Genomic DNA, 27,118 nt, shown 5'->3' on the forward strand with positions numbered 1-27,118 from the left:
GAATCCACATTTTCAGAGACTACCCCTTTCTCCTTTTTGCTAAATAACCATTCGGGCAACTTACACGTCAAAGAGGAAACACTGACAATCAACATAAGAAAGTTGTACTTGATATCCTGTTTGTATGGAGGATGAAAATAGCTCTTCAAAAATAGCAGATTGAAGTTGATATTAAAAACATCCACTTTGGAGTTCCCGTTGTGGCGCAGTGGTTAACGAATCCGACTAGGAACCATGAGGTTGTGGGTTTGGTCCCTGCCCTTGCTCAGTGGGTTGAGGATCTGGTGTTGCCGTGAGCTGTGGTGTAGGTTGCAGACTCGGATCCCACGTTGCTGTGGCTCTGGCGTAGGCCGGTGGCTGCAGCTCCGATTCAACCCCTAGCCTGGGAACCTCCATATGCCGCGGGAGCGGCCCAAGAAATAGCAAAAAAAAAAACCAAAAAAACACATCCACTTTGATAGTGAGCATTTCTCTGTCTCTGTTCCAGAGTACTCTGTGCTGCCGTAATAAGACATCAAATGGAACATGATCATATGGGAGTTTCTCTGATTTGCACGAGCACAAATATTCATATTTGTGGCAGTTGATAATAAGGATTTATACAGGACTCATCTGTCTGTACTTTTATTGTAGCTCCATTATTGGTGATAGACTGTAGCACTTTTTTTTTTTTTTTTTTTTTTTTTCCCAGAGGGAGAAGAACAGAAGGCAATAACAGAAAATCCAGTGGGTAGAGCTATTGTTGATGAGGTTCTTGGAGCTGTGGGGGCTGTGCCTGCAGAAGTCAAGGGATTCCTTTATGGACTAAGAAGAATTTTGCTCTCTCTCCCTCAGGTGTCGTGTCTAGAGTAGCTGTCTCTGGATTTACTTAGTTAAGTACCCCAGCGTGGGTACATTTGTTTATTTAAGGGGATGTCACATATACTTTGTACATACCAAACAAAAAATTAAAGATGATGTAGGTAATAGCCATATATTTTAAAAACTTTGATTTTCTTCCTGTACCCAGTATCTCATTCCTATTTTGGGGTCCACTGTTCTGGAAAGAAGGTCCCTATTTTATCTGTAAATTGAAAGGTCCTAGAATTTTCCTTTATAGTAAATGAGAACAGAGTCTGGAGAAGCATATGTAGCTTATTTTTTTCTTCTGAATGCCCATCTAAACTTCTCTATTTTAAAGGTCATTCTTCACTAATGGAAAATTCTCTTAACTAGGCATCGGTGTAGAAACCCAGCTCCCAGAAGTCTTATTCTTCCCCTTTGTGATTGGAAAGTATTCTGCTGGCTATTTTTATGTCCTCAAAGTCCAAGATCAGAAATGGAATTTTCAGATTAGTTGCAGATGCTCTCCCCTCCCCCTTTGTAACTGGATGTGCTTTAATTCAAAAGGAAACTTTTCAGGCCATTAAGCTTCAATACAGTTTAATGCCTTTGGGCTGTGGGGCTTGAAATCATAGAGAAGCCTGAATAAATGTTTTAAAATAAAATCTGGAAAGCAAATTACTTTTTTCCCCCTCCCTTTAACAGCAGATTTGTTTTTAGTTTTGTGATTTTTCTGCTCGTTCAAATAAAAAATCTTAGTCATGTCCAGGCTCCTCAGATGGTCCAGCCCAGCTGAGGAGGGGACAGGCCAAGTCAGAGGAGGTTTGGCTTGTCATAGAGGGAGGAAGGCAATGACCTCTGCCTCCTTCTGCTCGTAGCTTTAAAATAGTCCCAAGTGACCAGTTTGCATTCTAGGCCATACTAACTTTTGCAGAATGAATAATATTTTCTCAAGCACATTTAAATTCTCATTCAGAGCCCATTTTAAAAATGATTTAATGAACAAAAATATGCTGTTTATAAATCCCTAAATGCATATTTTTCAGAAAGTCCTAAAAGAGCATCTTTGTTTACACTTTTTAATACAGTGGCTAAGTGGGATGTTGTTGTGGTCAGAGCTGTCACAAAATGATTTATGGAGAAAATGGCTATCTGCCTGGTCATCTTTTTTGAGGATCAAATTTGATTTTAACACTTGATTCACTTGAATTGCATAGACCCTCAGCCCCACTTTTCAAATGGGGAAACTAAGGCTCACAGATGTATGCAGGACTTGCTCCAGTTTAAGCCAAAGGCAGCAGGGTAATGAGGAGCAAGTCAAGTTATTGGAAAATCTAGCTAACCTTCTCCCTATAGACTACAGGGAAAGCTCCTTAGAAAAGCTCCCATAAAGGGAGACGAGAGTGGGGATCTTACCTTTAGACTGGAAAAAGAATTTGTTAAGCAAATTCATAATTTAAAATTGGAACAAACTTTAGGGCACAGGCTATTATTAGAGGTCTGGGGAAGCAGCCAGTCTTGGGCAGTTGGCATGCTAATTATGAATTATTCCTCTGTTTGTCAGTCGGGTCACTAAACAATCTCTTATTAGCAATATCTAATTCGAGCTCTTGTGCGTAGTTTAAAGAAATAAAATGACCTTGATTTAAAATATTCTCTTTTTCAGATTAGACTGAGTGAGGAAGTGTTGCAGTATCACATGCTATCTTTCATGTAGCAAAGTGCTAGTTCTGTCTTGATTTTTAAAAAATTAAATTTTAAAGATTTATTCATAAATTTGCTGTTATCTAATCTATGTGGGATTCTGAATACTTCTATTATTTAGACCAATTATGCTAATTTTAAATAAGAAATTGATTTTAAAAAGATTTAAAATAAGAAATTGATTTTAAATTGATTTCCTACCAAGAAGAAAATTTAACTTTATTTTTTTAAAAAACAGTATCTCCATGAGGCACTCCATAAGGAACAGCACAGGCTGAGGTGGAATTTAACTAAAAAGTAAATTATCATGTGAGAGTATGTCATATCAAATTTTTAAGTATTAGCATTCTGTTTTCCTTTTTAGGTAGACTTTCCAGGAATAATCCATAACCTTGGAATAAACTTACATTAAATATATTTTTTGTTTGTTTTGTCAGTGGGGTGCTTTAGGAATTTCAGGAAGCCTGTAATTCTGATAAAATGAAAGCGACTACTTCAGTATTTCTCAGTAAAAAGGAAGACCCAGTGATATCACACTTTAATATGATACCCCAAATAAAAAAGGAAAAATACAAGTTATTTATTATTCAACCCTGCCTATACAAAGTCACTATTTGGCTTGAGCTGTTTTAACAAATCTTCTAGCCCAATTCAATTCAGGTTAATCAGTTACAGGCCACCGAAACCTATCCAGAGTGATTTAGGAGGTGCACTGCACAGGCCAGTCATGAGAGACTCTGAATCCCTTTGAAGAGCTAAAGCTTTTAAATTGTTAAGTGTTTAAAGTGGGAAAATTCATCTTTTTTTTTTTTTTTTTTGCTTTTTAGGGCTGCACTCGCAGCATATGGAGGTTCCCAGGCTAGGGGTCAAATCAGAGCTACAGCTGCCAGCCTACACCGCAGCCACAGCAATGCGGGATGCTTAACCCACTGAGCGAGGCCAGGGATTGAACCTGTGTTCTCATGGATGCCAGTCAGATTGGTTAACTGCTGAGCCATGACGGGAACTCCTATCTTTTTTTTTTTTTTTAAAGTTGGAAAACCAAGATCAAGCTACGGTGATAAAGTGCATCCTCTCAGCAGAGAATAATAGTGAGTTAATTTGAGGGTAGGAGCTCTTGATGATTAGCTTTCAAGGAAGGATGCCATTCTCTAGAATTCTACATTAAACCCTGGTTTATCATCTTCTTAAGAAACAGTTATTTTCATCCAGCCAGAAGCATTTCCTGTGCGGTGGTAGTAACACAATGAAATTTTATCAGGTGCCTCAGTAATGTATAGTCATCAATGAATCTAACAAGGATGCATTTTATAAGAAAATCAATAAGAGAAAATGATTATATTGTTGACTGGAGCCAGCATCCAGAAATGAAAAATAGAAAGGAAAATATTGCTGTGCGTCGGACAGGGTTTCAGTGTATATAATGTGCCAGGATCTTCTCTTCAAAGTTATTAGGTATCTCGAGAAACAACAGGCAGCAACAGGATAAAAATACTTCAGGCCTTTTTAAATGTCAAAAACAACCTTAAAACCACTATTTCATCCCTAATCTATTGTGTGAATAAAGTGCAGTTTTCTGTCCCACCGAAATGTTGATGTGTTTTAAGTTGAAATGCATTGTGAGTCACTGTTTGGAGATATTCATATTTACAAAAGGGAAAAACTATTCAACTAATGAGTTAAAAAAATCAGTGAAGAATTCTACCAGATAAACATCTGGAAAACATGGGAAATGAATTTCATAAACCTCTGAGGACTGAAGGCCTTGTACTTAGACATCATCTACCCAGTGTTGTATCTAAATACTAATAAGAATGAACATGTACTTGGGAAAGAGTGATTGGTATAAGTTATAGAGAAAAATATAACACACTTATGATTTTGATGTGTACTTAATGTGATTGAACTATCTTAAAAGCCACATTTTTTTGTCTTTTAAATTTTTTTTTTTTTGGTCTTTTTAGGGCTGCATCCACGGCATATGGAAGTTCCCCGGCTAGGGGTTGAACTGGAACTGTAGCTGCCGGCCTATGCCACAGCTGCAGCAATGCCAGATCCAAGACGTATATGCAAACTATACCACAGCTCATGGCAACACCAGATCCTTAACCCATCAAGTGAGACCAGAGATCGAACCCAAGTCCTCATGGATACTAATTGGGTTTGTTACCACTGAGCCGAGACGGGAACTCCAAAAGTCACATTTTAAAAATACTGTGGCTATATAATTCCATCACAATCCTCTTAGTTTTCTTCCTTAAAAAAATTATATTAACTTGAAATTACAAGACTTGAAAGATTATTTAACAAGTTTTTTCATTAAATTTGAAATATGCATTCACTATCATAAATGCATATGATTCTAAAGTAGGGACTCATTTTGATATCTTGATTCTATTTATTTTGGTCTCTAACTTGTTAAACTTTTATGTGGTGTACATAGATACGATTTTAAAAGGCAAAGTATTTTAAAGGGTTAAAATTAAGAATAGCAGCCCCTGACTCAACTTTTCCCTCCTGAGGCCTCTTTAGTGGCAACTGCCTGAAATTCTTCTGAGCTGTTCTAGTATTTGTGATTGTTTTTCTAAATAACATCCTTACACTGCTATTAAACAAAAATTTTTTGAAACTGGAAATACTAATTTGAAGAGATACATGCACTCCAATGTTCATAGCAGCATTACTAACAATTGCCAAATAGGGAAGCAACCTAAGTGTCCATCAACAGATGAATGGATAAAGAAGATGTGGCAAATATATATACAACGGGATACTACTCAGTCATAAAAAGAACAAAATTTTTCCAAACAGATAGACCTGGAGAATATTATGCTAAGTGAAATAGGTCAGACAGAGAAAGAAAAATACTGTATGATATCACTTATATGTGGAATCTAAAAAGTAAACTAGTGAATATAACAAAAAAGAAACAGACTCACAGACAAAGAGAACAAACTGGTAGCTACCGGAGGCCGGGGGAGGGGCAAGACAAAGATGGGGCTTAAGAAGTATGAACAACCATATGTAAAATAAATAAGCTACAGGGATATGTTTTTTTTTTTTTTTTTTTTCCTTTTTCTTTTTCTTTTTCTTTTTAGGGCTGCAGCTGTGGCATGTGGAAGTTCCCAGGCTAGGGGTTGAATAGGAGCTGCAGCTGCTGGCCTACACCACACTACAAGGATCTATTATAAAACACAGGGAATATAGCTGATATTTCATAACTATAAATGCAACATAACCTCTAAAATTTGTGAACCACTATATCGTACCCCTGAAACTTATGTAATATTTTACATGAACTATACTTCAATTTTTTTTTCTTCGGGTTTTGGTGTTATCTATTGCTTTGCTACCTTTAAGGATGAGGTTTGGCTTTCAAGCCTTTCTGGCTTCCAGACACCTTCCCTCATTTTGGTTAGATCCATATTCAAAGCTTATAACTGTGTACCTCTTTTTCACAACCGAGCCATATGATATGATGTATTTCCTTTATTGTCGACTTTGTTGTTTTCACTGGAATTAACACTCTCTTTTTCATTTGCTTTGTTTTCTGTTTTTGTTTGAGTTTATCCCCAAATCTTGGATAAAGGGGTGCATTTTCTCTGATTCCCATCAAGCAAGTCATGTCACCTTTTTCTGTAAACCCAGCTCTCCAGAATCCCCCGTCCCCTTGCTGCAGTCAAGACTGGCTCGTGGCTATAGCCCTAGATGCTACCTTTACCACCATCATGTACATTTCTTGTGCCTTTCTCTGTGCTGGATCCCAAACCTTCCTCTTTCTGTTTTTTTTTGGGGGGGTGGGGGCTGGGCCACACTGCAGCATATAGAAGATCCTAGGCCAGGGACCAAAGCTGCACCATAGCAGTGACCCAAGCCACAGCAGTGATAACAGACCCTTCACCTGCTGAGCCACCAGGGAACTCCAAAACTTCTTTCTTGTTTTATCACCCCTTTGGGTAGCAAGCCTCTAGTCTATTAGCTTCCTAATTAAAAAAAGCAAGGGAGATCATTTTTTTTGTCTTTGCATTTCCAAAAATGTTTTAATCTCTACATTTGCTCAGTAGTTTGGCTGAGAACAGACTTAAATGCAAAAAACTTTCCTTCATTTTCTTGGAGGCATTGCTTTGTTGTTTTCTGACTTCTAATTTTGCTGTTAAAGATTTCCTAGGCCATCCTTTATATCTGGCCTTTACATCAAAGTTTCTGGACTTCTTCTTTCTTTCCAGAGTTCTGAAATTTCATAATTATGAGTTTTAATGTCAACCTTTTTCTACTTACTATGCTGGATACTTGAAGAGCCCTCCTATACAGAACCCCATGTCTTTCTCCTCTGTGTATTTTTTTCTTATTTCAATGATTTCCTCCTCATCTCTTTCTTCTTTCTATGTTAAGCTGCTGTCATCAGAAGATAAACTTTCCAAACAGGTCATTTGAATTTTTCATCTTATTTCTTCCACAGTCATATTGTAATAGGGAAGAAACTTTGTATTGTTACAAGTTAATCACTAAAGGGACGTTGCCTATAAGCTTAAGTTATACATAATGGCCCATCTCTGGGAACCCTACCTCCCAGGTATTGAGCATAAGCTAAGATACCTTTGTTTAGCTCCCTGGAAATATCCTAACCAGGCCCACCTGTAAATGACAACACATTTCCTGCCCCGCCCCCAGGCTGACCGGAACCAGGAAGTATCTGACTTTACTCCCACCCCCTTGAGAATTAAAGAGGCCTGAATTCTAACTCAGCAAGATGGTTCTCTGCATCTTCGTGGTCTGCCAGCTTTCCCAGTAAAGTGCCTATTCCTCTCTTGATTTATCTCCTCTCTTGATTTATTGGCCTGTTGTGTGATGATGCAGTATGTGCTTAGCCTTGGGTAACAATATATTTATTTAAAAAATTTGATTGCTGAGAATTTTTCTCAACTTTATCTTCCAACCCGTCTATTGCTTTTAAAATAATTTTTGGCAGTCATAATTTCTAAAAACTCTTCGCTGTTCTTTGACTCTGTCTTTTAAGAATGTGCATATTTTGAGAATCTTTCTTATTTTTAAAATGTTTCTTCTTTTTTTCTTTTTTCTTTTTAGAGCCACACAGCCACAGCAATGCCAGATCCGAGCCATATCTGCAACTTACACCGCAGGTCCCGGCAATGCCAGATCCTTAACCCACTGAGCCAGGCCAGGGATCAAACCCACATCCTCATGGATACTGGTTGAGTTTGTTACTGCTGAGCTGCTGAGCCATGATGGGAACTCCTTTTTATTTATTTATTTATTTTTTTGCTATTTCTTGGGCCGCTCCCATGGCATATGGAGGTTCCCAGGCTAGGGGTCTAATTGGAGCTGTAGCTGCTGGCCTACGCCAGAGCCACAGCAACGCGGGATCTGAGCCGCGTCTGCAACCTACGCCACAGCTCACGGCAACGCCAGATCCTCAACCCACTGAGCAAGGGCAGGGACCGAACCCGCAACCTCATGGTTCCTAGTCGGATTCGTTAACCACTGAGCCACAAGGGGAACTCCCGGAACTCCTTTTTAAACGTTTCTTCTGTTCCTGAACTGTTTCTATTTTTCCCAAGTCTGATCTACCCACCCTTCATTCCTTCCTTTTCTCTTTTTTGTCTTTCATGTTACAAGTGTTTCTTTCATGTTACAAGTGTTTCTTTCATGTCTGATGATCCTTGGCTCTCTGTCCCTTTGGAAGAGTGAATCCCTACCGTGGGCTCCAGAAGCGGTGTGCACGTGTACCCAACTCAGGGTTAGATGATCACTAGGCTTCGCCCTCAGGAGACCTGACTGCATTCTTTCGTTAGGGTGGTGACTGAGCTGTGCACCTTTTCTGGTCTTCAGCTTGGTCAGCTTTTTTCAGAGAGGAATCCTGCCTGGGAGATGAATGCCTGACTCCCAGCATTCTTGGAATTCAGTTGGGGAAGTGTACTGTTCCATATGTAGACTTTCACGAAGCCCTTCTGTTTTCATTAAAGAAATTCTATGCTTAGTTGTGGTTTGTAGTCCTGTGTCCAAAGTCATTCCAATTCAAATTTTCTGGAGGATAGATCTCTAGACTTCTCCCAAGTCAGGGGGAGGGTATTGTTTAATGGTGCTGGCTGGGGAAGGAAATCTGTTGTATAAATTGCTACAGAATATGCAGTATTTGAACCAATCATTTCATTTTTGGTTCATCCACATACCCGCCTCCAGAGGTATCATGTGCCTCCCATTCCTGACCCTTTCAGGGTTCCTTGGTGCAAATATATTTGCTCCTAGACTTTCCCCCTCCTGCTGGCTTCAGTTTCTGTTTTCTTGAGTCTGCCTCAGCAGTTAAGACTTGTCCACTGCTTTCTCAGCTTCCACAATTTTATTACAGCCGCTTCCTCATCTTTTCTCCTAGTCCTTGTGAGTGAATACTTTTGCAAAAATCATCTAATTACTATTTCAATAGTTATCTGGAAGGGACTAATAGGAAAAGCATCTATGAAATCTACCATATTTAAATCGGGCTGTCCATTTTCCTGACTTTTCGATTGTCCTTTCTTTTAGGCTTATTTGCTTTTCTTTCTTCTCTGGTTTCCAAAGGAGAGTTCTTTAAGGCTCAGCCCTATAGCCCCATGTCCTTTTGGCTTTTTGGTATCTACTTTGAAGACCTCATGAATACAGCAATTGCTCTTGGGCTGCTACCTCCAAGCCTGTATCTCCCATCTTTTTTTTCAACCTAAACTGAAGGTCCATATTTCCATCAGCCCAGCAAGAACAGGGACTAGGATGAAACAATAAGTTCCAGGTGCAAAATTTAAGGAGGCATTTCCTCTCAGGTGTTTGACCCATGACCTGGGAGAGACACCTTAAATCTTGCACCTTAGGTGTCTTACTCTTGCCACCCTAATCCCAGTCCTGCTGCCTTGTACATATTTCCATTTGGGCTATCTCATGGTTACCTCCAATTTATTGCTGTCCAAAGCCAAGTTCATCATCTTTCTACTCACAATCCTTCTTTCTTCCCACATCTACATTTCTGGTCTTTGTCAAACCTGGTCAGATCTGGTTCTCTTCTTTACTAACTCCCTGATGGTCCAACTCAAAGTTTTATATATTTGGCTTTTTTTTTTTTTTTTTTGTCTTTCATCTTTCCTAGGGCCGCACCTGCGGCATATGGAGGTTCCCAGGCTAGGGGTCTAATTGGAGCTGTAGCTGCCGGCCTACACCACAGCCACTGCAACACAGCATCCGAGTTGCGTCTTCGACCTACACTACAGCTCACAGCAATGCCAGATCCTTAACCCACTGAGCGAGGCCAGGGATCGAACCTGCAACCTCATGGTTCCTACTCAGATTTGTTAACCACTGAGCCATGATGGGAACTCCTATATATTTGTCTTTGAAAATATATCTTTTATCTTATTCCTTCCAACAGGGATTTTAATTCTGGAAGTGCTGAATGAAAACTTTCCCTGCCCCCAAATTCCTTACCCACTGTTTTTTTTCATCACTTCTTTAAAAATCTTTAGTATCTCTCTCCTACCCATTCAAGTATCAGTTGCCTGCTGGACTTGCACAACCCTCCATCATTTGACTCTACCTCACCCTGAATTGACTCATTTCTCTTTAAAGTTTCCCTACAACTTACAGTTCCCTCAGGAAGTTTGGAGTCAGGACTCATTACTGACTAGTCTGTTTCCCTTCAGTTCCTCTGGCACTAACTGTCCATTTCATACTTAATTTTCCACTGGCATGTAGCAATGTCTGCCTCACAGCCATGTCCTACTCCTTGGTCCCAAACCAAGTTCATCATCTTCTCATTCACAATTCACCTATCTTTTCCTCACCTTTCATTCTAGTTTCTGTCCTAATCTCTCAGCAAGATTGATTTATCTGCCTCTCCCCCAAATTCTGATTTAAAGTTGATCAGTCTTCCTCTAAAATGTATCTTGTGTTTTTACGTCTGGCTCCTCATCTAGATGGTGGGTTCCTGGAAGACAAGATGCATATGTGAATACAGCTTCTTGCAAAATCCTAAGCAAATAGAAATTTCAAAATTCTCCCTAATTCGAAAATCTCCAGTATTTTACGCAATGGTTATTATCCATGAGAAAGAACCACTAAATTTTCTTCTTTCAAAAGAAAAAGATGTTGCATGCTTATCCCAATTCAATATCAGATTATTCAGTATATATTTAAAAAATTTTGCCTAATTAGAAAAAATGTTTTAACGTGACGGCTGAAACTGTGTGTAAAACCTGAGCTTTAGTCACTCAAAATATATTTATGATTACTTTGATTATCACAAAACTGTAGTTTTACATAAAGTTTCATAAAATGTTAGATGGCAAAAAGCTTTCTAACCACCACCAAATTCAACCCTCTACAATGCACTGATTCTAATAAGATTTCTCTAGACCCCCTCAACTTCCCAGCCTCTCTCCTTAGTGAATGTCTACGGTTTCATCACTAATAAGAGGTTTGAAGGCAAAGAAAGAACAAGCAACGATTCATAATGATTCTCTGATACATTTTTCAGTCTTTCCAGAATATTTCATCTGGACATTTATTCAGTTATTCCAAACTTTTCTCAACAAGAAACCTCTGCAAACTGTCCAGTTATACGGGGAAGAAGAAATTCAGCCAGGAAATGGTAAGTGGGTTTGAATTAGGGCTTCTCTGGGAACGTGTGAGAATGGAGTATAGACTGAGTCTCAGAGCTTTCTAGCCTCTGGGGGCATTTTAGGAGGGCAGAATATCACAGACTACAGCAATTTTCCTCATCATTCAGGCCTGGACTCCACACTGCTGGATTTACCAGTGTGGTCTCGCAGTGTGTGTGCTGGTGACTCCACCACACATGAGACCTCTGCTTCTGTTATCTGCCCCTTTCTCAGCAGCTCCCCCTACTGTAATTGGCAGGTATAGCTCCTTGGCCCATGGCCGCTGAAACTTCACTTGCCTACTAATCACCTGGGATTTTGTGAACATGCAGATTCTGATCAGTTGGGCCTGGGTGGGTTTGGAGAGTCTCCGTTTGCAGAAGCCACCAGGTGATGCTACTGCTGCCATCTGAGGAACACGCTTAATATAGTAAGGATGTAGGAATATTTAGAGGCATTTGTTCATGCTCCAAAGTCTTATTTTTAAGGGTTAAAATACTGCCAACGTGCCGATTATCCACATATTAAATTGCCATGCTCTCTTATGGATAATTACAGATCTATGCATCTGTACTTTATTTCCATCTCCTGGTGTCCCAGTGGGCACTTTGTCCTCACGTCAGAGAAGGCTGGCATTGCAGACAGGCATGTTCCCTTTGAGCTCACAGGGTCAGCTCTGCTCAGGGCTCCTGGGAATCCAAGGGAACCATTCACAGCCCCTCGGGGTGCCACTCACTTGGGTATTTGGGGTATTTCTAATGCTCTCCAGCTCTGAGTAACTGGATCTTTATTTTTAAGAGGGCTGCTCTGAAGTACTTAGCTTTGAAGAATGTGCCAGGGTCCCACCACTGGCTGGGAGGCTGCATGTGGACTCCAGAACTCTGATTTATGGGGCTTCTCCCCTGCATGTTCAGCAGGGAGTCACTTGCCAGATAGTCAAACAGAAATATGACTCTTGGTGGTGATAAACATTCTGAGAAGAGGGCATGAAATGTGACTGCAAAAAGAACTGAAAAAGAAAATAACATTTTATTCACTGAGCTACATTCAGCCTTTCTCTCTGGGAGATGGTGGGTGTCCTTCCTTCCTGTGGGTGGTTGATATAAAAATATGAGGCTCTAGATTCCTTGGTGGAGAAGAAGATTTTCACGAAGGATGCTTTTGACCATGCTTTAGAAGTGTTGATTCATTTTAAGATACAGGTTAGATGGGGATAACTCCCTGTACAAACTGATTTTATTCTATTCTATTTTTATTGACATTTATTTTCCAGGACTGGGTTGAGCAGCCATTTGTTTGAGCTGAAAGACATTTTATCTGAACCAATTCTTGTCAATGTTTGTCTATTTGAGAAGAACAGCCTCTGTGAACTTCGAAATGAGACCTCAGATTAATTTCTACAGCATCTAACCACCAGATCAAGAAACAATGTTAGGGAGTTCCCTGGTAGCTTGGTGGGTTAAGGATCTGATGTTGTCACTGCTGTGGTGTGGCCCAGGAACTTCCGCATATCAAAAAAGCAAGGACTGAATTGATCTCTGATTCTTACAGTAAGGGCTCCAGACCAGCTCACCTTGGAACCGATTAGAGTGCAAATTCTTAAACTCTACTCCATACCCACTGAATTAGAAATTCTAGGAGTGGAGCCCAGTAAGTGTGGTTTTCCTCCTGAGATCTGTATTTTTATGATACATTCACCTCATCCAATTATAGAAATGCATAAAGCAAAAAGCAAAAGACCCACCCAGTTTCCTTTCCTGAGCGCCTCATCCTTTGTAAAAATAGTTGGGTTTAATTTCTTTAACTTTAAAATTGGAAATAATCACATATTCACAAGAAGTTGCATAAAACAAATATACAGGGAGGGCCTTCTAGTTTCTCCCAATGCTAATGTCTTGTATAATTAGAGTACAAGAGCGAAATGGAGAAATTGGCATTGTTGCAATCTAAGGAATTTATTTAGGCTTCACCAATTTTACATGCCCCAATTGTGTGTGTTGTTGTATTTGTGGGGCTTTTTGGTTTGTATTTGTGTTTTTTTGTTTGGTTGGTTTTTAGCTGTGCTGGCAGCTTGTGGAAGTGCCTGGGCCAGGGATTGAACCCATGCCACATCAGTAAGCTGATTGGCTGCAGTGACAATGCCGAATTCTTAACCCACTGCACCACAAGGGAACTCCTGTGTGTATGTATTTCTATGCAGCTTTATCACATGCATAGATTCCTGCCATCACCGTGATAATCAAGGGACAGAATTACTCCGTCACCACAAATTCTCTCTTTGTAGCTACATCCACTCCCTTCCCCCTCTGGCAACCACAAAGCTATTCATCTCTATAAATTGGTTATTTCAATTTTACTTGTTATTTGTAAGTTTATATTTTTTATGTAAGAATTATATAATATGTAGCCTTTGGGGATTGGCATTGATTGATTGATTGATTGTCTTTTTGCCTTTTCTAGGGCCTCTCCTGCATATGGAGGTTCCCAGGCTAGGGGTCTAATCAGAGCTGTAGCCACCGGCCTAATGTCACAGCCACAGCAACGTGGGATCTGAGCTGCGTCTGCAACCTACACCACAGCTCACAGCAATGCCGGATCCTTAACCCACTGATCGAGGCCAGGGATCGAACCGGCAACCTCACCGTTCCCATTCGGATTCGTTAACCACTGAGCCACAATGGGAACTCCTGGCTTTTATTTTTTTTAACTTGGTATAATTCTCTGAGATTCATTCAGATTATTAAATGAATCAGCAGCTCATTCCGTTTTAATGGCTGAGTAGTATTCCATGGTGCAGGTGTTCCACAGTTTGCTTAACTACTCACTCAGACAAGAGGGTAAAGACAAATGGGTAATTTCCTGCTTTTTGACTATTATGAATACAGCTGTTATAAACATTCTTGTGCTGGTTTTTTGTGTAAACACAAGTTTTCATTTCTCTGTGATAAATGCCCAAGAGTACAATTACAGAGTCATACAGTAGCTCCATGTTTAGTTGTTTTAATTTTTAACTGCCTGTGTGTTTTCCAGAGTGGTTGTATCATTTATTCATACCGGCAATGTATGAGCCATCCAGTTTCTGGCCATTCTTTTTAATTTTAGTCATCCATTCTAATAGGTGTGTAAATGATATCTTACTGTAGTTTTCTTTGCATTTTCCTAATAGGGGATGACTTTGAACATCTTTTTATATGCTTACATGCCATCTTATATCCTCTTTGGTGAAATGTTGGTTTATGTTTTTTGCCCATTTTCTAGTTGACTTGTTTGATTTATACTGTTGAGTGTTGCGAGTCCTTCAGATGTGTGATTTGTAAATATTTTCTCCCAGTTTGTAGCTTATCTTCTCATTCTCTAACGGGTCTTTTGCAGGGCAAAAGTTTTCAGTTGTGATTGAAGTCCAATTTATCAATTTTTCCTTTTAAGTGTCATTCTTTTGGTGTCAAATCTAGGAACTTTTCTTCTAACTCTAGGTCCCCAAATTTCCTCTTTTTTCCCTGAAAATTTTATGATTTTCCACTTTCCATTTAGGACTGTGATCCTTTTGAGTTAACTATGAGAGCAGTGACAGAGGACATCTTTTATCTTGTTCCCAATTTAGGGAGAAAGCATTTATTCTTTCACCATTAAGTATGGTATTAGCTAGAGATTTTTTTTGTAGATGCTTTTATTTAAAAAAAAAAAGCTCTCATCAGCGAAAAGTAGTTTGCTGAGTGTTTATCATGAATGCCTGTTCAATTCGCATCGATTGATATGATGATATGACTTTTTTTTCTTTAGCCTGTTGAGTCGTTGAATTACACTTTTTGATTTTTGAATAATGAACCAGCCTTGTATATTATACTGGACTACATCTCAGTTGGATGTAGTAAATAATTGTATACATTGCTACTTTCAATTTTTTAAAATTTTGTTAAGGATTTTTGTGCCTAAGTTTATGAGAGAATTTGTATATAGTTTCCTTTTCTGTGCTGTTTGTTGATGTTGATATTGGCCTCATAAGAAAAATTATTCCCCCTTCTTCTATTCTCTGAAAAAGAGTATATAAAATTAATGTTATTTCTTCTTTAAGTGTCTGGTAGAATTCTCCAGTGAAACTATACAGAACCAGGAATTTGGGGAGGGAAATTCTAAATTGTGAGTTTAATTTCTTTTATGGTTATAGGACTATTTAGATTATTTCATCTTGGCTAAGATTTTATATTTTGTGATTTTCTAGTGCAGTTGGTCAATTTCTTCTAAGTTGTCAAATTTATGTGTAGTGTTGCTTGTATATCCCCTTATTATCATTGTAATGGCTGCAGGATCTGTATTGAAATCTTCTATTTTATTCCTGATATCAGTGACATGTGTCTTCTTCTTGTCTATCAGTCTTGCTAGAAGTTTATTAGCTTTATTGCTTTAAAAAAAGAGAACTTTTTCTTTATTGATTTCCTCTATTGTTTTCCTGTTTTCAATTTCATTGATTTCTTTTCTTTTCTTAATATTTCCTTCCTTCTGCTTGCTTGGGGCTTAATTTGATCTTTTTTTAGTTTCTTGAGATAGTAACTTGGATGATCGATTTGAGACCTTTCTCTTTTCTAACAGAAACATATGTTTCCCTCTCAAATACATCCCACAGATTTATTATACTGCATTTCACTTTCATTTAGTTCTATGTATTTTCAAAATTTCTTTCAAGTTTTTCCTCTTCCATTTGTGGATTGTTTGGGAATGTGTTATTTTTATTTCCAAGTATTTGGAGGTTTACCTCTTGTCTCTCTGTTATTAATTTCTAGTTTGATTTTATTATGGTCAGAGAACATACGTGTATGATTTCAATACTTTTAAATTTGTTGAATTTTGTTTTATGACCCAGTACATGGCCTGGGTTCTTGTTTCATGGCCATGTGAAAAGAATGTGTATTCTGCTTTTGCTGGGTGGAGTTTTATAAATATCATTTAGATCCATTTGGTTCATGGCATTGTTTAGTTCTTCCACATCTTTGCTGATTTTTTGTCTAGTGGTTCCGTCAATGGCTGAGTGAAGCAGAAGCCCCCAGCTGTAATAGTGCTAATCTGTGTTGGAACGAGACTTCCAGAGCATTCTGATCATGCTGCCGTTTGGGAAGAAGTACCCTTAACTATTTGCTAGTTTCAACTTCATGAAGGAAAGTGTAACACAATATTAATCTTTGAGAATTACTTTGTTTCTCATAAGCATCCATTATGGGGTGAATTATGTCCCTGCCTAAATTCCTCTGTTGAAGTCCTAATCCCTAGCACCTTGGTGTGTGACTGTATTTGGAGAGAGGGCCTTTAAAGAAATAATTTAAGTAAAATGAGGTGAAAAATAATTTAAGTAAAATGATGGCTCTGGAGTTCCCTTCGTGGTGCAGGGGTTAACGAATCTGAGTAGGAACCATGAGGTTGCGGGTTTGATCCCTGGCCTTGCTCAGTGGATTAAGGATCCGGTGTTGCTGTGAGCTGTGGTGTAGGTTGCAGATGCAGCTCAGATCTGGCGTTACTGTGCCTCTGGCATAGGCTAGCAGCTACAGCTCCAATTAGACCCCTAGCCTGGGAACGTCCATATGCCATGGGAGTGGCCCAAGAAATGGCAAAAAGACAAAAAAAAAAAAAAAAAAAAAAAAAAAAAGATGGCTCTAATTCAATATGATTGGTGTCCTTAGAAAAAGAGATTAGGACACAAACAACACAGATGGAGAGGTGACCAAGTGAGGCCCCAGGGAGAAGGTGGCCATCTGCAAGCCAAGAAGAGAAGCCTCAGAAGAAACCAACCCTGCTGACACCTTAACCTTGGGCTTCCAACCTCTAGGACAATGAGAAAAGGAATTTGTTATTTAAGCCACCCAGTCTGTGATATTTTATGGTGGCAGCCTGAACTGACTCATAAATGAAATTGGTACAGCCCATGGCATCCTGGGAATATTAATATTTGAGAAAACACTTTTAGTCCTTCAAAGATTTTTTTTGTTTGTTTGTTTTTTGGTCTTTTTGCCATTTCTTGGGCTGCTCCCACGGCATATGGAGGTTCCCAGGCTAGGGGTCGAATCGGAGCTGCAGTCACCGGCCTACGCCAGAGCCACAGCAACATGGGATCTGAGCCGCGTTTGCGACCTACACCATAGCTCACGGCAATGCCGGATCCTTAATCCACTGAGAGAGGCCAGGGATCGAACCCGCAACCTCACGGTTCCTAGTCAGATTCGTTAACCACTGCACCATGACGGGAACTCCCAAAGACTTTTTTTGTTTACTAAATATTTGCTTTACACAGAGCCGTTAGCAAAATGAGTCGTCCAATGCAGGATACAGTGCCCTCTCTGTGCACAGCATGTTTTCCTTCATGGTGAGTTCAATTTAAATTTATCTGCTAAAGGCGCCAGAAGTATTTCCTCATTTTTGACCACCGCTTCAATCCCCATCTTCCTGAAATCTAGACAAATGTAGCAACCAAAGTAACACTGACTATCCTGCTGGCTTTCTGTGTCTTTGGGCAAGATTCTAGATTGAGGTGTAACAACGCAGTGAAAGGGGCAGGTAGTTCTGGCTTAACAGCGGGTCTGTGGCCTGGTTGGAAGTGAAGCCATATTAGCTGGAAGTTGTCTACTTCCAGGAAAATTTCTGTTCTTAACCTGGTGAGGATTAAAAAAAAAAAAAAAAAAAAAAAAAAGATAACTATGCTTTCGGAAAATAAACTCTGGAAAGTAAGCTCCAGCAATTCTAAGAGTCATCAGAGAAATTGCACTCATTTTCCCCAAGGCTCTCACAGTGAGGGATCATGGCAGATGTTCTTGGGGGAAAAAGATGCTTTAGAAGATTATCATTCTACCTGGAACTTTCAAATTTAAGCTACTACTAGAATGTACTTAATTATTTGCCAGTTTATTTGAACACTATTCCTTGTAAGCCCTTATTATTTCTCCCCTAAATCTCAAAAGAATGTTAAAAATTTTTGCATAATGTTTCTTGTCTTAGGTCTTCGGCTAAACAGCGTGAGCAAGAACATGACTTTTCTTTTGGAATAAAATATGTGTATGGGTAAAGGGAAGGAGTTTGGATACCCAGCACATTTATAGCTCAGTCTTGTCATAAATATCAGTGTGTAAGATAAAAAACAATGCTGCCAAACACACACCACCAGAGAATTCTTCAAGTAAGCGATATACAGGGGCAAAAGGCTAGTTGTCAATTTTGATGGAATGTAAAAGATTTTAATGCCTTTGGATCCATAAAGCAGCAGGAAGTGGCAAAAATGACAACCATAATAAGAATAGAAAAACACAATTCCAACATGCTCCAGAATTTCTAATTGAGTTGGATTTTAGATAAGTGTTGGTACCTTTAAATCCATAAAGTACTAGGAAGCTGTATAAACAAGAATATTTTTTTTTTATTTTTTTATTTTTTTTATTTTTTTGTCTTTTGTTGTTGTTGTTGTTGCTATCTCTTGGGCCGCTCCCGCGGCATATGGAGGTTCCCACGCTAGGGGTTGAAGCGGAGCTGTAGCCACCGGCCTACGCCAGAGCCACAGCAATGCGGGATCCGAGCCGCGTCTGCAACCTACACCACAGCTCATGGCAACGCCGGATCGTTAACCCACTGAGCAAGGGCAGGGACCGAACCCGCGACCTCATGGTTCCTAGTCGGATTCGTTAACCACTGCGCCACGACGGGAACTCCAACAAGAATATTTTTTAAAGAATTCTGAAGTGATCCAGGAGTTGTAATTGTGTCAGATATTATACAATTTCTGGTGATTTGGGGTAGATAATATATGCTTACTAAACACACATGATTCACTACATAGTTATGATTATATGTTGGTAGGGTGAAAGACTAAGGAGGAAATGCATCTTTTAAAACATTATTACTGTAGTTATCATTTCCAGGACCATGCACTAAAGTGCAAAATTACTCGAAGCAAAAATAAGAGGATTTTTCTTTTTTTTTTTTTTTTTTTTTTTTGGCCAGCGAATTCTGTATTACTGCTGGCAGCAGTAATAATGTTGTGAACAAAAAACTTTCTTTCAATGTGTCTAACATTCCTGACACATGCCGATTGTCCAGGAGAAGCCAAATGTATGTTTCCTAGATCATGTAGGATACTGTGTTGCTATTTGTCACACAGGACTGTCTGCATCCCGGTGGAGGTGTTCTCGAATGCATTTCTTCAGATGCTGGTTTCTCTACGATAAGCAGTAGACAGATCTTCCAAAGGAGCAGCGCCTCAAGGAATCTTTAAACCAGAGCAGCACGCTTGCCGGCTCCGGGTGTGTGAACTGTGAAATAAAAGGCGGAGGGCAAAAGTGCCAAACGTCATGCTCGGGGGCGGCTCTCGCTCAGACTCAATAATACTCTTGAAGTGGCGGCTTAACATGTTGAAAATGATGTGAAACTTTAAGAGCAACAAGTCAAATAGATGGTGAGGCTCCGGGGATTTGTAAAAGGATACGGACCTTTCTAGTGCAGATTAGTAGGTCAGCAGTTCAAATGCAGCTGTGCTCAGCCACGACAAAGTCACCGCCGGGATGGCTTCCGAGACCAGCTGGGGAGCGGGTCGGTGCTCTGGGCTCCCTTGCAGACAGCTGGGCAGCTGCAGCCCAGCGAGAGGACCACCGATTCAGCTGACCCTCACCGAAACCCGACCCCGCCAGACCGCCCCCGGGCTGCTGAGCCGGTTGCCACCCGCCTTCTTAACGCCTCCCCAGGGCTCTGGGATGTGTGCCGACTGAGAGCCTGACCTGTGACTCTGGGAACCACACTGTGGCCGTCGGCCCGGAGGAGGCCCTTTCATGCATAACTCCAGCTGCCCAAAATCGTGCTGATGCATAGAAGACTTGGCTTCCGGGTTGGACTCCATGTCTTTGAACAAGTCACGTAGCCCTGGGTTTCCTCCAGGCCCCATCCCACCCCAAAGGTACATCCAGGAGAGTCATGGTTTGCAGTCCTTTGATTTGGCTCGTTTGCAAGTAATGCTTGCAGAGAGGTACATATCAGGTTCACAAAGCTGCCAGTTCTATGACACAATATTCAGGACTGCAATTGTGTTGGGACCTAGTTTGTATCCAGGATTCTGCTTCCCATGAAATGAAGAGTTTTTCAAAGACAGAAAGGTAATCACATGTCCCACAGGCAGGTAAGGATTGTGCAATTCAAACAAGCTGTGTGTAGAGGCAGGTAGCAGCTACCTGGTCCACTTAAATTGGAAAACCTGAGAAGTGGGATGTTATCTTTCTGTGCTCCCTCTCACCTCCACTCCTGTGTCCGCTCAGGGTGGGGTGGAGATGCTGGGGGCTGACAGGAGGCAGCTGTGGTTGGGTCTGGGGTTCTGGGAACGCAGGTTGCAGTCCTGGATTTGCCAAGAATCCTAGCTGGTCCCATAACCTCTTTAGAACCTCAGTTTCCCCATTTACAAAACTGAACATTGTACCAGGAAGATTTCTGAGCCATGCTGTGGTTTCCAAGGTGCTCTTTTAAGTTTTTTTTTTTTTTTGTTTGTTTTTTGTTTTTTTTTTTGTTTTTTTTTTTTGCTTTTTAGGGCTGCACCTGCAGCATATGGAGATTCCCAGGCTAGCGGCCAAATCCGAGACCTACACCACAGCTCATGGCAATGCGGATCCTTAACCCACTGAGCAAGGCCAGGGATCGAACCTGTGTCCTCATGGATGCGAGTTGGATTTCTTAACCACTGAGCCATGAGGGGAAGTCCCAAGATGCTCTTTTAAAACAGTTTGAGTTCTTCAGAAGACAGTGATGATCAAAATATAAATCCCTGAGACTGCAGTCATTAATAGTAATTATACAGACACAGAGCGAATGAATTAAATGTGTTTATTCTGTAGAAAACTGGGGATGTGTTGATAAGATGAGAAAGCAAAAAATCCACAATGAGATTTTAAATTAAGATTGCTTTGTAAAATGCATGCATGTGACAAGGACGGCCCAGAAAGCAGTGAAAGTAGCTGTGTGAGTGGGAGAAATACAGGTGTGGCTTTTCATAGAAATTTTTTCTAACATTTAATTTACTGCATCCATTATTTTTTCCAACAACTAAAAACAGACTTCCAAACAGCTTTTATCTTTAAATTTGCTTTATGGAGTTAGTTGCACTGCCTTTAGAAAAATATTAGGTTGCACTTCCTACATTATTTAGAAAATAGTGCATTTATATGCCTGTCGAGCCACCTTCCTCCCACAACCACACAAAAGAAAAAAATATAGATGTCTGCTTTTGCCAGTCCCTATAAATAAAGGAAGCAGAGACGGTAAATAGAGAAAGATGGCATGTGACGTTACCATCACACACCAGAAACCCACGGTGAGGATAAAAGTGCTATTTATCAACCCACTGAGAGCTATGATTCTGGGGATTTTCATGTCTTTGGCATTATTGGAGTTTAGATAATTCCAGCATTTGATTCTTGATCTTAGAACTTCATCTTTGGAAAGCTTTTTAAGAAGTAGAGTGTAGAAGGTAGGAGCCTGATGGGGAACAAAGATAGATGAGGCGAGGGTGTGGGGTCTCTACACCCTGAATTGCAACAGAAAGCTGGGAAACATTCACGCTCAAAGGCATCCCAAGTGTCAAGATACTCATCGCCTCCATCTCCACATCCGTTCACTCATTTGCCACCCCTGGCCCAGGTAACACCATGTGACTTCTGTTTAGTATCTTTCCCAAAATGCCATTTTAGGTCAGGAATTCATTTGTCTGATTTTTAAACTATGCATTTAGTTGCAAATAAGAAATCTGGATGGTGTTATTTGCATGAAATGTACTTCCTTTCACCTTAAAGGGGTACCTTTCTCATTCTCTGTGTGTGTGTGTGTTTCTGGCTCTCTCTCATACATGTGTGCATGTATTTATTATTAGATACTGTCCTTGTAGAAAATATAATCATGGCTTCTTAGCATTAAAGTGAACCGGAATATTATTGAGTGTGAAGAATAGATAGCATTTCTTTTTTCTTTTTTTTTTTAATTCAAAAAAATTTTTTTAAAAAGTCTGGGTTTCTAAGGTTAAAGGGAGACATTTACGGAAACCTACACTGTTCTAGGCTCTGAGCTGTGTGCTGTGTTTCATCTCTTTATCCCTCATGCCAGCCCCTGAAATGGAATTTGTTCTCCCCAGCATACAGATGAGGAGACTAGCTCAAGGTCATAGAGCTGGGAGTCAAGCTACACCTGAAATGGGTAGCAAAGTGGGGACTGTACACTCTGCAGTTTAAGAGAAAACAGAAACACACAAAAAAAACACCAACTTTCTTTGTTTTAAAAAAATGGGCCGTATGTTGCTGTTAAGATACCGCTCAGCTCCTGGTGGAAGAAAAATATGTGTTTGTCAATGAAAGAACTTGAAAGAGAATGAGTTAGACTGGCAAAGAGCACTGAAATCAGAGGAGACAAAGTTACCTTAGCACATCAGACTTGTGCATAATAAAGTTATGCATTTGAGTCCTAGTATACGAATTCTGGCTTGGGTACATGGAAATAGTGGGCAGGACTTCCTTAGAAAAGGCCTCCTTACTTTCCTCCATTCCTTCCCATGCCCCCCCGCCCCAAGCCTGGTTTGCCATCCCCTGCTCCAGCAGAAGCTCCCAGTGCACCCTGTGCATCTCATTTGCAGAACCCATTACCCTTCTAATTACTCTTCCCCATCTGTCTTCCTGGCTGGGCTGGAGATCCCCAGGAACGCTGGGACCCTCTCTCTCCTTTACCACCCAATGCACTGGATGCAGGACTTGAGGCAAAGCTGCAAATGGAGCCCCTGTGCCTTCATCCGCTCCCTTTTCTCGTCTGCCCTGAATACCCCAGCCTTAACTCTAGAGTTGGTCCTTTGCCTCCTGCTCAGGGTTGTTTGACAGGGAATTCTGGGCTCTTGGGTACCTGGAGCCTGGCTTAGAAAGGGAGGAATGGGCCATCAGCTCTCTGGATTGTGGGGCCCAGGGCAGGGGTAGTGGTTGCCAGGGTCCATGGGGACATTGCCAACACTCAAGAAACACTGTTGAGTGAATGATTAACAATTAATATGCTAGAGCAGAGCCACAGAGGGATAACATTAGGCTGACCTCTGGGAGCCTGAACAGCAGGAAGCCGTGCAGGTATTTGGGTGTCTCTAGGAGAGAGGGCAGGCTGAGGGGCTACAGTAGCCCTGGGTGGAATGCACTGTAGTTTATTGTACTCTTGCTGTTATTTTTCATTACTTTTCTATAACCTCTAAGGGCATTCATTGCAGAGAAAGTTCCATCTACTTGGGTGTCTAATAAAGAGATAATCTCAGGCCTTCTCAGAAATGCCTCAAACCAATAGAAGCCGGATTCCTGAGAAATGGCCTGAGCCCTCAGGTTCTTTGCTTTTCTGTCAGTAATTTCTAAATCCACATGGCGTTTCTACCTCATGCCTGACAATATGTGTAAAGTTCAGATTACTAGTGAAATTGAAAGGCGAGGTGAATTCCTTCTGTGTCAAGGTGACCCAGCAGAGTCTGTGGGGTAGAGGTCCATCAAACTGGACCATCCTAATAAAACAAATATAAAACCCAAACAGAAATCGTGGCTATAGCAAAACAAAATCATCCCTCTCACAACTAGACCACTCTTACATGGGGTTTTGAAGTTAAAGTTCAGGGATTGTGTGAAAATAGAGAGAGACTCTTTATGAAACGGTAGAGAAGGTTCCTGGAGGTAAATCAGAACTGCATTCATTTGCCTCGATTCTTTGGGCTTAAGAACACAGGAATGATTCTCAGAGATTCAGAATGGACCTCCACTTATAGAAGGAGAAAAACAAAAAGGGGAATGTATATTCAGTAGACAGGAACTCCATTAAAAAAAGAATTGACAATTACTTAGAAGTCAGGAAGCCAATTTTAAAATCAATGCATTGCCTGAGCAGGATACCGTGATGTAGTGTCACAGTAGGAAGCCTTTTTAAAGCTACATTTTCTTTGCATCATCCTTAAGTAGTCTGATCCGTGCTGAAAGGTCTGTGAGAGGAAGGTCTTTAAAGCAGAGTTACCATAGGACCTAAATCTTTACATGCTGCAAACTAAATCTTATGACATAGGACAAAGCCGAAAATCAAGTTCAAGTTTCTTTTATACTTATGTTTGCTTGGTTTGAACCTAACCTCAAAGAACATCTCATCCGCGTCCTTCCCCCATCCATAGGATAAACGGCATAACTACAAACAGGAACAACCACAGAATTGGGTCCCTTGTGTCCCACTCAGATTCTTGGTGGCATTGCCAAACACAATCTGAATGTTATTAAAGGGGAAGTGGCCAACAAAGGCCATTCAAATGTAAATGACAGGAAACGATTTTCATCATCTCAGCTTGGGTTCGTGAGAAATTCATATGTACATCATTGAAGAATAATTTCAGCGAATTCAGCTGAAGGGACAGGGGTGTATTTAATTAGTGGAAGAAATCACTGTAATTTGCGGATCGTTTTCCTGGGGAGGAAAGTGTACTCACTCTCCGAGGAAGTCAAGCCAGGTTGCTGGAATGGAACCTCCAAGAAGGAACCGAGTTTCTTTTTCCAATGTTTGGTATAGCGCTTGTTCCCATTCGTTTTAAATTACTAAGAAAAGTAAACATTTTGGTAAATGCCTCCGAGAGATTTATAGGCGCCCCTAAATGCAATCTACTTGGTGACTGACTCAATTTTAATTCCTTTGGTTCTTGGTTGCGGAAAGGGCAACATTGTTACCACTTGCCTGGTCAAAGGTTACATTTCCTGCCCTCCATCAACCAGGCGGGGACATCTGAGTGTTTTTAGATACTAGTCAGGTCACCTTCCAAGGGGAATCACTCACGCTAACCATCTGATTAAGGGGCCTCTGTAATGAATACTGTTAACCAGGTATGCAATTAGCCAGCCTCTAGCTTCCCTGGTTTAATGAAACGAGTGTTAGATGCCTGGCTGTGTAAGAACTCATTGAGCAAAAGCACCTGGGAGCTAGAGAGTTCAATAGCCGTCCTTCTTTTAAAATTTTGATTTTAACCACATTTTAATTACACCTAAAAAAAATATAGAATACAAAGGTTTTGTGCTCGCATCACAGGGGATTTGGAAACTCAGAATGTCATGTTTGGGTCGTTGTTTCTCGGAAGAAGTTTCTGCAGGCAAACTTTACTCATCCACTTGCATCCAAGTGTACGCTGCAGGATTGTGGGTGCTCTTTCCTCAAGATCCCTGTTAATAGAGAAGGCTCACGGAGCACTCATAAGGCTAAGCCCTGTTTCAAGCTCTTTACTTGCCAAAACTCATAATTATTTCTTTTTCACACACGAGGAAACTGAAGTACAGGAGCACAAAGCTAGGGAGCAGCAGAGCCAAGATTCTAGGATCTATGCAGTCTAGAACCCATGAGCTTAAATAGGGTCCAGATTGGGCCAGAGCAAAAGAGTAAAGGCTTCAAAAGTCATTCTGGGATCTCCAAATTCCTCCTTCTGCTTCTTACGAGATCTGCCAGCCATCGTAAGTGACCACCTCCTCAACTCAGCATGTGCACCGAGGTTGTGCTGCTCAAGGGTGCTGGCTTGCTAGCCTGCCCAATCCAGTTCAGATTCTGAACTAGTAATTAATTCAGAAAAGGGTCCATGGCCCAAGCTAGTTTGGCCAGAGTTCATCTAAATAGTTTTTTTTTTTTTTCCCAGTTGTTTGTTTGTTTGTTTTTAAGCCAAGAGAAAGGAGGATGGTTTTTCCTGTGGACTTGAACCTGGGAAGCAAGAGCAGCTGCACCATTGTAAACCACATGGAGCCTGAGTAAGAGCTGAAGAGGGCTGGGTCCTGAGGACATCCTAAAGCCCCCATCCAGCTGGGTCTGGCTCAGGTTTTACCCTGAACTTCTCAGCTGACCCTGAACTTAGCTGTGAAAGAGCTTGGATTGGACTTTCTGACACTTGCCTCAGAAAGGAGTCCTTCTTTCTGCCACTGGACATTTTAATTTTTATCAGAAAACAAAATTCTTTTATCATCATCTGATGAAAATAAAAACATTATCCAGTGGCAGAGAGATGCTACTGTGACCGTTCAGAGAAGCAAGGGGTGGGTGGGGTGAGTGTCGTGGCAGAGCAGGGTGAGAGGGAAGGGAATGAATGGTGAAGAGCTTCAGTGTTGGCATTTACTGTCTCCTTTAATGCCCCTAGTGATCTTGCAAAAAGATTGCATTATTTCTAGTTTACAGATGAGGAAACCGAGGCACAGGGAGGGTAAGTTTTGTCATCCATTTCACACTCTTTGTAAGTGGCTGATCAGGCTTTCAAAACTGGACCTTTGTGACTCCAGAAGCCACTGGTGACTTTCTGCTGTTCTGGCTGCTCCAGAAAGAATTGTGGAAAGTGGGGGTCATGGGGAGTGGAATTACACATGGTGGCACTGCACGTATAGTGGGATGCGCTACCTTCAAAGCACTCAACACCTCGCCTATTTGCTGAGTCCAGTGGATGACATGGTGGATGTTATCTCCAGTTCTTGGAGATGGGCTCCTGGTGTTAGAGTGGACAGGATCTGGACTAACGCTTTGGTTGTGGACACCCAGAGGAAGGAGATGGAGACAAAGGTATTGCATTCAGAGCAGTAGAGTTTCCCTGTGGTTGTAGAGGACGCATAGAAGATAATGTGGGCTCAATATGACTCTTGGCCTTTTTTTTTTTTTTTTTTTTGGCAGAGGGTGGGGGTCTGAAATGCCACTATTGTTATGGTAATGAGTAGGTGGAGCAGGGTGGTTAATTGGGGAAGAAAGAGGAAAATTTCTTTATTTTCTACATTTAATTAACAGCGAGGCAAATGTTTGTTAAACAACATTTTAAATGTACTGAGTACAGTTTGAACTAGGCACTTTTGAGAATATAAAATAAAAGGGAACTTTTTTGAGGAAGTCAAAACACACAGAATCATGGAGCAATTAAAAAAACAACCTATGAATAAAAAAAGACAGAAGTA

The 27,118-nt window shown here is 40.7% G+C and overlaps 1 long non-coding RNA gene across 1 annotated transcript in view; it reads left to right on the forward strand.

The window, feature by feature from the left end:
* LOC146396001 (uncharacterized) overlaps positions 1-27,118 on the forward strand; it is an 881,025-nt gene that overhangs the window by 16,877 nt on the left and 837,030 nt on the right. The gene's annotated exons all lie outside the window — the stretch shown is intronic.

The sequence above is a fragment of the Sus scrofa genome, chromosome 15 (assembly GCF_054392235.1).
Source record: "Sus scrofa isolate SSC_HxYL_T2T_F1_AM1 chromosome 15, Sscrofa_HxYL_maternal_Yorkshire_Landrace_v2.0, whole genome shotgun sequence".
NCBI classification, from domain to species: Eukaryota; Metazoa; Chordata; class Mammalia; order Artiodactyla; family Suidae; genus Sus; species Sus scrofa.